Source organism: Anthonomus grandis, chromosome 20 (assembly GCF_022605725.1).
Source record: "Anthonomus grandis grandis chromosome 20, icAntGran1.3, whole genome shotgun sequence".
NCBI classification, from domain to species: Eukaryota; Metazoa; Arthropoda; class Insecta; order Coleoptera; family Curculionidae; genus Anthonomus; species Anthonomus grandis.
Window position 1 is genome coordinate 4,986,094 of NC_065565.1, and position 15,221 is coordinate 5,001,314.

General features: G+C 31.5%; 1 protein-coding gene across 10 annotated transcripts in view; it reads right to left on the reverse strand.

The window, feature by feature from the left end:
* Nucleotides 1-15,221, reverse strand: part of LOC126747994 (disintegrin and metalloproteinase domain-containing protein 10) — an 86,529-nt gene that overhangs the window by 1,764 nt on the left and 69,544 nt on the right. For 4 of the 10 annotated variants that reach the window (XM_050456992.1, XM_050456988.1, XM_050456987.1 and 1 more), the window contains exon 15: nt 11,735-12,129. The exons of 4 other annotated variants lie outside the window; for them this stretch is intronic. The gene's annotated coding sequence lies outside the window, so the exon portion shown is untranslated. Of the gene's footprint in view, nt 1-11,734; nt 12,130-12,746; nt 12,966-15,221 lie in introns of those variants that run through there. 2 more of the 10 variants (XM_050456990.1, XM_050456985.1) reach the window with 1 other exon arrangement.

The following is a 15,221-nucleotide window of genomic DNA, read 5'->3' on the forward strand; positions in this document are numbered from 1 at the left end:
CAAACGAACCGGGTCTATTTAATAGCGTGCTATGCTAAAATCTATAATAATGTTTAAAAAATTACACTGCATCGACCACATTCACCCCCTCCTCCCTATTAGATGTCAAGGTCTCCGCGCCAAAGTCCAGGTTAAAAAAAAGCAGTTTAGATCGATGAATCAAAGGGTGACCGCACGCTTTTTATTCTCAAAACTCGCCCCCTACTAAACTAAATAACCCGAGGCTAAACATAAACTAAACGGGAAAAATCAAGAAAATCCGGGTGGATTTTTGTTTTAGGAATCGCATATTCGAAGCACTGACCGACGCGTCGTCGGTTTCTGGCATTCTGGATTCCCGCCATGCGCTCCCGCTTATTCCCGATATCGGCGAGGCTATTTTTACGTATTTATTTTCGCTTCAGTGTAGCGAGTTGGGACAAAGAAACTAATAAATCGTAGGATGCGGAAAATGCTAATTTAAGTACAGAGTATCGGAAAAAAAAATTAAATCAACGATGAAGGATATTAAAGGATGAAGTTCTGGACAAAGTATTGCAAATGTAATAATAAAATTGAACGAACTAAAGAATATGACAGTACATAAGAATATGATAGGCCATACCAATAAACCTGTGAATCTAAGGTGGTTCATAGAGTGTCACTTGATTCTATCATCAATCGTCTTTTGCATCTTCGTTTTTTCTTTCTGCTCTCACTTTCGCTCCCGGTTTCTCCAATATCGGACAGTCGGTCTTCAAGGAGTAGGGATAACTTTCCAACTTGTCTCTTGCCTAAACTGTTTAATTTTTTATCTTTGTCAACGCACTTTTCTCTATCTCTGATCAACCTGTCAATGTCACGCAGTGTACTTCCGTCTCTGTCTCCTGATTCTCCTCTAACCACTTGATTCGATCATCAATCGTCTCTTGCATCTTCGTTTTTTCTTTTTGCTCTCACTTCCACTCCCAGTTTCTCCAATATCGGACAGTCGGTTCTTCAGGGAGTAGGGATAACTTTCCAACTTGTCTCTTGCCTGAACTGTTAAATTTTTTATCTTTGTCAACGCACTTTTCTCTATCTCTGATCAACCTGTCAATGTCATGCAGTGTACTTCCTTCTCTGTATCCTGAATCTTCTCCAACCACTTGATTCTATCATCAATCGTCTCTTGCATCTTCGTTTTTTCTTTCTGCTCTCACTTTCGCTCTCGGTTTCTCCATATCAAAGAGTCGGTTCTTCAGGGAGTTTTGTACAACGAACTTTTCCGCATCTATGAACATCTACCATTGTCATCTGGGTCTTAGACGGTTCATTTACCTTCTTCTAGAACTCGCAAGATGCCGTTGGCGTCGATTTCAACGGCCACTTCGATTTGGGGTACCCGGGGGATTCCCGTAAGATCGAATCCATCCAGCGTTTGGCCATTGAAAGTTCAACTTCACTAGATCATCAGACTAACACTATCAGTACTGAAAATCTGCAATTTTGAGTGGGTTTAATGCCTCTGACAATCTCAATGCCTATAGTCAACGTCCAAAAGTACCTATTCAATCCCACTGTATCCTAAGGAAGGGGCTACAGTAGGGAGGATTATGATCATCAGTTAGTATTCATAAACCACCATTAGAAAGAGAAGAATCCTGAAGAATGATAAAGCGCTGCTGCCTCTACAACCAGAAACTGTACTGTGACAAGTGACAATGTTAAGCCCGAAGGTGCGACTAAGATGGAGCGAGCGGAATATTCCGGAACAGTGCCTAACCTAATATAGAATCAGCCGTCGCCGCTAGGTGGCCAATTCAAGTCTGAATATTGGCGCCACTTTTAAATGATTTAATGCCTCATCTGGTGGTCGTAGACTTATATATATTCGGGGAACGTCCTTTGAAGGATTTCTGTAGTACAAGAAAATGTCTTTAGACGCTTGACAGAGACTTAAAAATAACGTAAAACCGCTTGGATGAGCTAAAAAACGACTTCGTTTGCCAGCAAGTAAAGGAAAACGTCCTCAAATGCCTGGACAAGTGACTTCACTACCAGGAAGGCTTGTGAAAGTACAAAATCCGAATTCTGTTTTAAGCTTTCTGGATTCTATCCTTCATGAATAAATGTTATCCTTCAAAGATAAGGCGAGAGCTATTTATGTCCGATTTAAATCTCGCGCCAATTAACTGAACTGTCTACGCGGCTCCTTATATACTCGACCGACCATAGATCCGGAAGATTCGCGAACCTTCGAATAACGAAGAGCAAGGTGGTTTTGGTAATATCGTTACGTTATTTATGGTTCAATATCAGGTTTACTCACCATGTAGATGCTTGACAGAGACTTAAAAATAACGTAAAACTGCTTGGATGAGTTAAAAAACGACTTCGTTTGCCTGCAAGTAAAGGAAAACGTCCTCAAATGCCTGGACAAGTGACTTCGCTACCAGGAAGGCTTGTGAAAGTACAAAATCCGGATTCTGGTTTAAACTTCCTGGATTCTATGCTTCGGGGATGAATTTTATCCTTCAAAGATAAGGCGAGAGCTATTTATGTCTGATTTAAATCTCCCGCCTGAATTGTCTACGCGGCTCCTTATATACTCGACCGACTATAGATCCGGAAGATTCGCGAACCTTCGAATAACGAAGAGCAAGGTGGTTTTGGTAATATCGTTACGTTATTTATGGTTCAATATCAGGTTTACTCACCATGTAGATGCTTGACAGAGACTTAAAAATAACGTAAAACTGCTTGGATGAGTTAAAAAACGACTTCGTTTGCCTGCAAGTAAAGGAAAACGTCCTCAAATGCTTGGACAAGTAACTTCACTACCAGGAAGGCTTGTGAAAGTACAAAATCCGGATTCTGTTTTAAACTTTCTGGATTCTATCCTTCGGGGATGAATTTTACCCTTCAAAGATAAGGCGAGAACTGTCTACGCGGCTTCTTATATACTCGACAGACCATAGATCCGGAAGATTCGCGAACCTTCGAATAACGAAGAGCAAGGTGATTTTGGTAATATCGTTACGTTATTTATGGTTCAATATCAGGTTTACTCACCATGTAGATGCTTGACAAAGACTTAAAAATAACGTAAACTGCTTCGATGAGTTAAAAAACGACTTCGTTTGCCTGCAAGTAAAGGAAAACGTCTTCAAATGCCTGGACAAGTGACTTCACTACCAGGAAGGCTTGTGAAAGTACAAAATCCGAATTCTGTTTTAAGCTTTCTGGATTCTATCCTTCATGAATAAATGTTATCCTTCAAAGATAAGGCGAGAGTTATTTATGTCCGATTTAAATCTCCCGCCTGAATTGTCTACGCGGCTCCTTATATACTCGACCGGCTATAGATCCGAAAGATTCGCGAACCTTCGAATAACGAAGAAGAGGTGGTTTTGGTAATATCGTTACGTTATTTATGGTTCAATATCAGGTTTACTTACCTTTGCCCTGCACTATTCAGCCCTGTTACTTTGCTAACTATTCATGGTGTGACGGAAATTTAATTAGCATAAGCGTGTTGTAGATAGGATTAAATAAAACGCCTCTATGTATATTTTCGTACGAAACAACTATATTTTATTTCCATAAGTCCATTTATTTACATAAATATTATTTATTTTACAATATCAAATTCAGATAATAGTTAAGTTTAAGTGACTTTGATATACATATAATGTAGAAGGGTCTTACGAATAGATAGTTTGAAAATGGGTTATTTTTGCTTATCGAGTCGATATCACATATACGACCATCTTTTATCAATGGTACAGAAATGCCAATACAAAAATACCAATCTTCACAATTAATTAACAAAAAAAAAGAGATCGTACAAAAGAAATGTATATATCTACTTTTACAGAGGGATAATATACATTATGTATAATTAATTATTTTTTACTTTTTATAATATTATAGTTGCCCAGTGTCATTATTTTTGTCAATGTTGGACAAGGCAACAACTTAGCTGTTGAGGTGTTACACCATTTACAGGCCGCATAAGAATTTAAAAGTAACCAAGCATTTAATGAAACCATTTAAGTATGATAAGAAAATGAAAAAAAAATAGTGATTAACTGTGTATGCTGATCCTGGAAACATCAAAAAAGATCTAAAACCATTGGATAGATAGTTGTTGGTGATTGTTTAGAATGTCCGTGCGCATCAGATGCAATTGAAAAATAATTTTTAAGTGCAACAGTTTAAGTTTCCAGAAAATTGGACAAAATCTGTAAAGAGTTTTTCCTCATTTTCTCGAAAACTGTTGGGAATATTGACAATTTTCTTTTAGCATTTACCTCGCAATCAAAAATAGAACAAATCATAAAGAATAACATTTAGTCGTAAAACGAAAAATAAAAGAGATATGGAAGATTTTTGAAAAATGAAAAAATTATTGGCTAAAATAATTTAAAAATTTTTTTTTTAAAAAAATTTAATTTTTTTTGGTTAATGGATAAATCGTCCAGAAAATTGGGAAAAACCTTTAAAGGATTTTTCCTCATTTTCTCGAAAACTATTGGGAATATTAAAAATTTTCTTTTAGCATTAAATTCGCAATCAAAATTAGAACAAATCTTAAGGAATAACATTTAGTCGTAAAACGAAAAATAAAAGAGTTATAGAAGATTTTTGAAAAATTAGAAAATTTTTGGGTCAAAAATTGAAAAAAATTTTTTTTTGAAAAAATTAATTTTTTTTTTGTTAATGGAAAAATCGTCCAAAAGACATTAAAAAAGTCTCATAAAACTTTTTCGAGAAATGTACCAAAAAAAAGTTATACCCAAAAAAACTTCCTCAAAAAATCCAAAGGGGTACCCATGGAAAAATGTTCATAATTTCGGTTTTTATTTTTTTTCTGGAAAATTATTGGTTCAAGAAAAAAATTGTTATAACAAAAGTTGTTTAGATTATTAACGCGCATCAGATGCAGTACCAAAATAATTTTTAACTTCAGCAGTTTTCCAGAAAATTGGGAAAAACCTTTAAAGGATTTTTCCTCATTTTCTCGAAAACTATTGGGAATATTGAAAATTTTCTTTTAGCATTAAATTCGCAATCAAAAATAGAACAAATCTTAAGGAATAACATTTAGTCGTAAAACGAAAAATAAAAGAGTTATAAAAGATTTTTGAAAAATTAGAAAATTTTTGGGTCAAAAATTGAAAAAAATTTTTTTTTGAAAAAATTAATTTTTTTTTTGTTAATGGAAAAATCGTCCAAAAGACATTAAAAAAGTCTCATAAAACTTTTTCGAGAAATGTACCAAAAAAAAGTTATACCCAAAAAAACTTCCTCAAAAAATCCAAAGGGGTACCCATGGAAAAATGTTCATAATTTCGGTTTTTATTTTTTTTCTGGAAAATTGTTGGTTCAAGAAAAAAATTGTTATAACAAAAGTTGTTTAGATTATTAACGCGCATCAGATGCAGTACCAAAATAATTTTTAACTTCAGCAGTTTTCCAGAAAATTGGACAAAACCTTTAAAGGGTTTTTCCTCATTTTCTCGAAAACTATTCAGAATATGGAAAATTCTCTTTTAGCATTGGATTACTAGTCAAAAATAGAACAAATCATTAAAAATGACATTTAGCCGTAGATCAAATAATAAAGAAGTTATGGGAGATTTTATAAAAAATTAAAAAATTTTTGGGTGAAAAATTTAAAAAAAAAATTGAAAAAATTATTTTTTTTTTTTGGCAAATTGATAAATCGAGTAAAGCACTTCACAAAAGTCTTATAAAACTTTTTTAAAAAATGTACCTAGAAAAAGTTATACCCAACTTTCCGAAAATATTCTTCCTCAAAAAATTCAAAGGGGTACCCCTGGAAAAATGTTCATAATTTTGGTTTTTATTTTTTTTCTGGAAAACTACTGGATGAAGAAAAAAATTGTTAAAACAAAAGCTGTTTGGAATTCTAATGTGCATCAAATTCAATAAAAAAATAATTTCTAACCTCAACAGTTTTCCAGAAAATTGGGAAAAACCTCTTAACAGTTTTTCTTCATTTTCTCGAAAAATATTGGCGATATTGAAAATTTTCTTTTAGCATTGGATTACTAGTCAAAAATAGAACAAAACATTAAGAATAACATTTAGCCGTAGATCGAATAATAAAGAAGTTATGGGGGATTTTATGAAAAATTAAAAAAATTTTGGGTAAAAAATTAAAAAAAAAAAAAAATTGAAAAAATTGATTTTTTTTTTGGCAAATTGATAAATCGAGTAAAGCACTTCACAAAAGTCTTATAAAACTTTTTTGAAGAATGTACCTAGAAAAAGTTATACCCAACTTTCCCAAAAAAAAATATTCTTCCTCAAAAAATTCAAAGGGGTACGTACCCCTGGAAAAATGTTCAAGAAAGTCTCCCAAAAGAAATTCCTCACAAAACAATTATTTTGCGAGACTTGAAGAGCAATTTACGACTAACCCACAGTTGGTTAGGCACTTGGTCCAATAAGATGGCCAGCGAGATCACCGGATCTGACCCCACTAGATTTTTTAAATTTGGGGACATCTTTAGGTCAAATTTCAGAATAACAGTTAAAAATGTGATGAAAGCTACAATACAAAGGGTACAAATATGTAAGGATAATGGAAATAAAAAACATTAGGAAAAAAATAACATTTAAATAAAAAGCAGTTAATGATGACATTAAAAAAATGGTAATTAAATGTCCTATAATTTCTAAATATAACCACACTTAGCTAAAGCAATTGCTAACGTGGAGTCCATAGCCATCTAGTTGATTTACAATAAAATCACTTTTAACTGTCACTTGTGAATTAAACGTCAACTTGTGATATGTCTTGTGATAATATAGCATTTTAATTTTTTATTCAAGGCATTTTAATAGTTAGTGAGAACACCATAAAAATGCCTTGAATAGTTTTTATATTATCCTACCTAGAACATATGTCTGCAAGTAATGACTGTCCTGGAAACCTAAAGTGCTGTAGCTCAGCAACTATTTGAGATAAAAAATTGCTTTATGTATTGAAATGATCTTTATGAATCCCTTTAAACCCTCCAGAAGAAATATTTTTAAAATTATTGCAGTGGCACTTAAAATCTCTGGTTAAAGATTCTTTGGTCACCCCTTGGACTGTTCTAGGACCGTGGCTCACAAAACTCACTCTAACTCAGCGAGTTCTTAATCCAGAAAAAGCGTTCGCATATTAAATTATTCACTGAAGAACGCTCTAACTGTGAGTGAAAACCATATAAAAATGCCTTGAATAGTCTTTGAATTATCCTGCCTAGAACATATGTCTGCAAGAAATGAGTGTCCTGTAAACCTAAAGTGCTGTAGCTCAGCAACTATTTGAGGTAAAAAATTGCTTTATGTATCAAAAACATCCTTATGAATCCCTTTACACCCTTCTGAAGTAACATCCTTAATATTATTGCAGTTGCACTCTAATAACTCCCCAATAAAACAAGTAAATAATTATGAATTCGTCGAAATAATATAGATTTTACTTAACTACCATTATTAGTTTTAAAACATACATTTCTATCGAAATATGCAGAATTAAGGTAATTTCCCTTTAAACCGAAAGTGACAGAACACCATTGAATATACCAAAAAATGCCTCTTGACTTTTTTTACCCTCATACCAAGTTTTTCTTTATTTAATGAATCACTAATGCGAGATTTTTAGTACAATAGATTTACCATGATACACCTTAATTAAACACGAATATAAATCATTGAGATTCAATTGTTATAAGGGGTACGTACCCCTGGAAAAATGTTCATAATTTTGGTTTTTATTTTTTTTCTGGAAAACTACTGGATGAAGAAAAAAATTGTTAAAACATAAGCTGTTTGGAATTCTAATGTGCATCAAATTCAATAAAAAAATAATTTCTAAGTGCAACAGTTTTCCAGAAAATTGGGAAAAACCTTTAAAGAGTTTTTCCTCATTTTCTCGAAAACTGTTGGGAATATTGAAAATTTTCTTTTAGTATTTACTTCGCAATCAAAAGTAGAACAAATCATAAAGAATAACATTTAGCCGTAAATCGAATAATAAAAGAGTTATGGAAGGTTTTTGAAAAATGAAAACATTTTTGGGTAGAAAATTGAAAAAGTCTTATAAAACTTTTTTAAAAAATGTACAAGAAAAAAGTTATTCATTTTTATTCCAGGCAATTGATGACGTATTTTTTGTTTTTAATTTTCCAGGCAATTTAAGTGGAATAAAGAATCATTTTTCGTTTATTCCAGGCAATGGGAGACATTTCGTATTTTTATTCCAGCTATTTAATGACGTCACTCTTCTGATCCATTTATTGTAATAAAAAGTTCTACTGCCTGGAAGGGTTTAATTTTTATTCCAGGCAATTGATGACGTATTTTTTGTTTTTAATTTTCCAGGCAATTTAAGTGGAATAAATAGTCATTTTTCGTTTTTTCCAGGCAATGGGAGACATTTCGTATTTTTATTCCAGGCAATTAATGTTCTCAATGTTCTGATCCTTTGATTGTAATGAAAAAAATTATACTGCCTAGAAAAGTGTAAATTTTATTCCAGGAAATTGACGACGTAATTTATTGGAATAAAGAGTCATTTTTAATTTTTTCCAGGCATTTCATATTAATATTACAGGCATTTAATGACGTCAATGTTTCGATCCTTTCATTGTATTAAAAAATAAGTTCTACTGCCTGAAATAGTTTAATTTTTATTCCAGGCAATACAGACGTGTATTTTTTAACCCAGAAAGTTGATGACGTGAGTTTTAGGCAGTTGGGGTAGAAAAAATATTTTTTTTTTAAAATTTAAGAACTAATAATAAAAATTCGAAATGACTCCGACAGGATGCAATGGTAAAAACGGCCCTTAAAAAAAAACAAAAATGCCTAAAAATTTGTGCAAAAATTAAGAAAAAATTAGTTTGTTAACTGCCTGGAATAAGGACAAATTTCCTCTCAAAAAAAAAAGAGACTTAAATGCAAAAATGCATTTTATTATTTAAATTAAACAAAAAATCCCAAAACCTAAAATGTCCCAATTTACCCGAAAATAACATCTACTGGAATTCGATAATCGTCCATTATAATGTACCCTTGACTAATTTAATGTGAAATTTTAACACAATATTCTACAAATACCAGAACGCACAAACCTACAATAATGATCAACTTCATAAAATAACCTTCAAAAATGAAAAATAAAAAAAATATATGAAAATTAAACACTTAACGATTTTTTATGCAGCCTGTACGATGAAAGAATCACATTATAAAAAACACAAAAATTTAATTCTTATTTGGTCTTAAAATTTACAGTAAACATTATATTAAATAATACAATATTTCGTATTATTAATCCCAAGAAGGTATTTTTTTTGTGGATTACTTTACATTTAAAAAAATTAACTAAAATTATTATTGGAGTGCTACAATGGCAATTGGGACGAAAATACAAACTGCCCTTAACAATATAAAGTTTTAACAATTTTTTTTTGATCCGTATTTTAATAATAATAGCCTAACAATAAAAAAGATGACAATTAGATCTATACAAATAGAACAAGAAATCAGCCTTGTTACGAAAACTTAGTAGTACTCAATGCAATCGATACAACGCTTAAAATGTTTCATCAAATGTATTAAAAAAAATGTTACTTATACTATAAAAGGTGCCTACGTTTATTAAATAAATTAGAGCGATTTTCTTTTAGTCGACCTTAATTGGGACACGTAATTAATTGTTTAGAAATACCGAGGTTTAAAAAATCTTGATGTTCTATCACAGAAGCCTTTCATAGCAATTTCATTGTCCTTATATTTGTCTAGTGTGTTGTTTTTTGTCTTTATATATTTCCATTATTCCATTCATCTCTTTGTTTGTCTTCCTATTATCCTATTATCTGTTAACCGAAAGTAACCACAATTTTCTTGTTTTTTATGGAACCCTGTATATTTTTTACGTCATTTGCTGCGCATGTTCTTTTCAAAGATATATCGTAAAATGACATTTAATTGACAAGTGACAGTTAAAAGTGATTTTAACGTAAATCATTTAGATGGCTATAAGCACCTAAGTAGTAATTATTTTAGTTAAGTGTGGTGGTATTTGGAAATTGTGATTTAACATTAACTGTTTTATTTAGATATTTTAAAAACTGCGATAGAAATCGAACATTTTATTTAATATAAAGAAAATCCATTTAGTTGTGCTTAGTTCTTAACATTATAAAAATATAAAATAATTTAACATTATCGTCTAAAAGTCTCCCAAAAGAAATTCCTCACAAAACAATTATTTTGCGAGACTTGAAGAGCAATTTACGACTAACCCACAGTTGGTTAGGCACTTGGTCCAATAAGATGGCCAGCGAGATCACCGGATCTGACCCCACTAGATTTTTTAAATTTGGGGACATCTTTAGGTCAAATTTCAGAATAACAGTTAAAAATGTGATGAAAGCTACAATACAAAGGGTACAAATATGTAAGGATAATGGAAATAAAAAACATTAGGAAAAAAATAACATTTAAATAAAAAGCAGTTAATGATGACATTAAAAAAATGGTAATTAAATGTCCTATAATTTCTAAATATAACCACACTTAGCTAAAGCAATTGCTAACGTGGAGTCCATAGCCATCTAGTTGATTTACAATAAAATCACTTTTAACTGTCACTTGTGAATTAAACGTCAACTTGTGATATGTCTTGTGATAATATAGCATTTTAATTTTTTATTCAAGGCATTTTAATAGTTAGTGAGAACACCATAAAAATGCCTTGAATAGTTTTTATATTATCCTACCTAGAACATATGTCTGCAAGTAATGACTGTCCTGGAAACCTAAAGTGCTGTAGCTCAGCAACTATTTGAGATAAAAAATTGCTTTATGTATTGAAATGATCTTTATGAATCCCTTTAAACCCTCCAGAAGAAATATTTTTAAAATTATTGCAGTGGCACTTAAAATCTCTGGTTAAAGATTCTTTGGTCACCCCTTGGACTGTTCTAGGACCGTGGCTCACAAAACTCACTCTAACTCAGCGAGTTCTTAATCCAGAAAAAGCGTTCGCATATTAAATTATTCACTGAAGAACGCTCTAACTGTGAGTGAAAACCATATAAAAATGCCTTGAATAGTCTTTGAATTATCCTGCCTAGAACATATGTCTGCAAGAAATGAGTGTCCTGTAAACCTAAAGTGCTGTAGCTCAGCAACTATTTGAGGTAAAAAATTGCTTTATGTATCAAAAACATCCTTATGAATCCCTTTACACCCTTCTGAAGTAACATCCTTAATATTATTGCAGTTGCACTCTAATAACTCCCCAATAAAACAAGTAAATAATTATGAATTCGTCGAAATAATATAGATTTTACTTAACTACCATTATTAGTTTTAAAACATACATTTCTATCGAAATATGCAGAATTAAGGTAATTTCCCTTTAAACCGAAAGTGACAGAACACCATTGAATATACCAAAAAATGCCTCTTGACTTTTTTTACCCTCATACCAAGTTTTTCTTTATTTAATGAATCACTAATGCGAGATTTTTAGTACAATAGATTTACCATGATACACCTTAATTAAACACGAATATAAATCATTGAGATTCAATTGTTATCACAAGAAAAACGTAAGTCCGAGCTACCTTAAGAGGGGCGAAACTCGTATCTTCTAAACTCATTAATAAGTCCTAATTACGTCTGAAAGAAAATCGCCCCAACTCCACCCGCTTTACTAAGTAAGTTTACAAATAATAAATCACATGCTGCATTTGTTTAATAAAGTTGTTCCTGGATTAATCACATTTCATTGGCTAACATAAACGATTCCCGAATAAATTAATGAGTAAACTGGAGTAGAAACCCACCCGAAATAATGCGTTAATTAATTAAAAAAAAAGACTCACACATTTACAAATAATTCGTGTGTGGTTCTTTATGGTTCTCGATTGTTAAAGGGTTAGTTAGGACGCCCGCTTCGGGGGGCGTCAGTGGGTTCTCTTGGTTCGAATTGATGTAGATGAGTCGGTTTGTGACGTTGGTACCGGGCTGTAGGTTCGATACGATGTTAGCCAACGTGGGGGTACCCGGGTAATCTGGCGGCGGCGAGACCCTTTTGGGCACGTTTGCTGCTCCTTCTGCCCCGCTGTCACCCTGAATTCGAATAAAATCCGCATTAGGGGAGGGGGGGGGGGGGGGGGTAATCAAATATAGTCGAAGTAAAACGTAATCCAATATATTTTTAAAATTTAAAAATAAACTGGTTTTATCGGTCTTTTTGCTGATGGTACACTTATTTCCTAAATAAAACCTAAAATATATGACTTGTTACCAGTAGATATTAGAAATATACAAATTTTCTTGATAAAATGTAAATCTTATATAGTCACTAACTACGCAATTTTTGAAAATCTGTTTTGAAGATTAAAAAAAGAAATTTGATGTATATGTATGTAAGCAGATAATTTAAAACACCCAGTTTATACCACCAAAATGTTAAGTCAGCAGTATGGCCGAGCTAAGGTCAAATATCGCCATAAGGAAAAACTGCTGCGACTGTTTAATGAGTATGAGAGATTCTTCGGTCGCGTTCATATAAAAATTACGTCATCTGTAAAGTAGTCGGCTTAATAAATTGGATTTTTGGGAATAGTGACTTTTATTTGGGGTGTAAATACCAAATAACCCTTCTAGTGTTTACATGTAAAGAATAGGTGTAGGTATAGTTTTAGTTCATAATGATACAATTAGAAATTTATTAAAATTCAAGGTATTATTTGAATATACTCTAATAAATTATAATAGATTTAAGTAAATTTATATGGCACATACAGCTGTTCATTCAGCTAGGTGCTTTACAAAAAATATATTAAGTGCTATCTGTTCATGTCAAAAAAATGTATTAATAATGGACAATAATATATAAAATTGAAATATGAAAAATCTATACAATAAAAATGAAATATTTACATTTTTCCTCACTGGAGTACCTGGAAGAAACATAATAATTTTTATCTTATTGGCAACTAAATATCTCGATTTTTTGTGGCTAAAATGTTGCAATTATTAATTTCTAGGGTACTTCAAAGGCTTCTGAATCAACTATTAGGAAAATTTTTAAATATATACACTAGACATTAAAATATTGACAATTTTCTCACTGGAGTACCTGGAAGAAACATAATAATTTGTCTGTTATTGGCAACTGAATATCTCGATTTTTTGTGGCTAAAATGTTGTAACTATTGATTTCTAGGGTACTTCAAAGGCTTTTGAATCAACTACTGAGAAATTTTTTTAAACATATACACTAGACATTAAAATATTGATAATTTTCTCACTGGAGTACCTGGAAGAAAGAAAATAGTTTGTCTCTTATTGGCAACTAAATATCTCGATTTTTTGTGGCTAAAATGTTGTAAATATTGATTTCAAAGGTACTTCAAGGACTTTTGAATCAACTATTAAGAAAATTTCTTAAATAGATGCACTAGACATTAAAATATTGACAATTTTCTCACTGGAGTACCTGGAAGAAACAAAATAATTCGTCTCTTATTGGCAACTGAATATCTTGATTTTTTGTGGCTAAAATGTTGCAATTATTGATTTCTAGGGTACTTCAAAGGCTTTTGAAACCACTATTGAGAAAATTTCTTAAATAGATGCACTAGACATTAAAATATTGACAATTTTCTCACTGGAGTACCTGGAAGAAAGAAAATAGTTTGTCTCTTATTGGCAACTGAATATCTCGATTTTTTGTGTATAAAATGTTGTAATTATTGATTTCTAGGGTACTTCAAAGGCTTCTGAATCAACTACTAAGAAAATTTCTTAAATATATGCACTAGACATTAAAATATTGATAATTTTCTCACTGGAGTACCTGAAAGAAACAAAATAGTTTGTCTCTTATTGGCAACTGAATATCTCGATTTTTTGTGGCTAAAATGTTGTAACTATTGATTTCTAGGGTACTTCAAGGACTTTTCAATCAACTATTGAGAACATTTTTTAAATATATGCACTAGACATTAAAATATTGACAATTTTCTCACTGGAGTACCTGGAAGAAACAAAATAATTCGTCTCTTATTGGCAACTGAATATCTTGATTTTTTGTGGCTAAAATGTTGAAATTATTGATTTCTAGGGTACTTCAAAGGCTTTTGAAACCACTATTGAGAAAATTTCTTAAATAGATGCACTAGACATTAAAATATTGACAATTTTCTCACTGGAGTACCTGGAAGAAAGAAAATAGTTTGTCTCTTATTGGCAACTGAATATCTCGATTTCTAGTGGCTAAAATGTTGCAATTATTGATTTCTAGGGTACTTCAAAGGCTTTTGAATCAACTACTGAGAAAATTTCTTAAATATATACACTAGACCTTAAAATATTGACAATTCTCACTGGAGTACCTGGAAGAAGCATAATAATTTGTCTGTTATTGGCAACTGAATATCTTGATTTTTTGTGGCTAAAATGTGGTAATTATTAATTTCTAGGGTACTTCAAGGACTTTTGAATCAACTATTGAGAAATTTTTTTAAACATATACACTAGACATTAAAATATTGATAATTTTCTCACTGGAGTACCTGGAAGAAACAAAATAATTTGTCTCTTATTGGCAACTGAATATCTTGATTTTTTGTGGCTAAAATGTTGTAAATATTGATTTCAAAGGTACTTCAAGGACTTTTGAATCAACTATTGAGAAATTTTTTTAAACATATACACTAGACATTAAAATATTGACAATTTTCTCACTGGAGTACCTGGAAGAAACAAAATAGGTCTCTGTATATTAATCGAGTAACCTTAATGAAGAATGTTGTAATTGCTTACTTACCAAATATCCTAATATCTTAATAACCATCCATGACAGGTCAAGTAATTCTACTTTTATTTAACATTTAAATTATAATTTGTCAAAAAATGTTTCGGTTTTTTTTTCACAATGTCGTTTGAGTGCGTAAAGTAATTTGGTTTTCTTCGGTAGTAGAAAAAATTTTGTATGTTACACGCGTGTAAAATCCTTTTTTTACTCATGGGAATTGGCAAATTTTCCATTCATAAAAAAGGATCATTTTACCCACTTGTTACGTAAATAACTACATTTTTACAAAAAAATGTAATATAAAAATAATAAAATACGCATATTATTGGATATACCCTGTATATTATTGTACAAAAAGGAACATATAAGAGTATTGAATTTCATTTCGTCATTTCCC